This window comes from Wasmannia auropunctata, unplaced genomic scaffold (genome assembly GCF_000956235.1).
Source record: "Wasmannia auropunctata unplaced genomic scaffold, wasmannia.A_1.0 LD336078.1, whole genome shotgun sequence".
Lineage (NCBI taxonomy): Eukaryota > Metazoa > Arthropoda > Insecta > Hymenoptera > Formicidae > Wasmannia > Wasmannia auropunctata.
This window is the reverse complement of record NW_012026812.1, coordinates 824,677-825,113: the sequence shown is the minus strand read 5'-3', so window position 1 is coordinate 825,113 and position 437 is coordinate 824,677. Positions and strand designations below refer to the sequence as shown.

Below are 437 nucleotides of genomic sequence, written 5' to 3'. Positions count from 1 at the left end.
GATTCTCAGCGAATTGTGCCGTGAGCTATCGGGAGTGCCGCGAATCGTAAGTCGAGCCACCCGGGGATCGTCGTCGGGAGTGAGCCGCAAAGCCCTCGCACACCTGTGTGCGAGCGTTATTGTAAGAGCGCGAGTACTCGAACCGCGAGTACTCCTCGTCATATTACTTAGTGTCGTCGCGCGCTATTTTGTTGCGTCCGGCATAAATGATTTGGCATTTGTCTTTCGTTTTCGCCTTTGTGTCTGACGCGTGGATTCGCGATTGAAATTGTCGGTCGTCGTTAGACCTCGGTACTCGCGTCGTACTGAGCCACGTTTCTTTTTGTACTATCGCGCCGATGCTAACTGTAGTTACGTTACTGATTACTGTCCGAATTGATTACTGTTCGAGAACGATTTCTTTTCTTTTGCCACGTCAAGGATTATCGCGCCGCTGA

At 51.0% G+C, this 437-nt stretch overlaps 1 protein-coding gene across 1 annotated transcript in view; it reads left to right on the top strand.

The window, feature by feature from the left end:
- Nucleotides 1-437, top strand: part of LOC105449088 (zinc finger BED domain-containing protein 1-like) — a 6,157-nt gene that overhangs the window by 740 nt on the left and 4,980 nt on the right. The window lies entirely within an intron of this gene.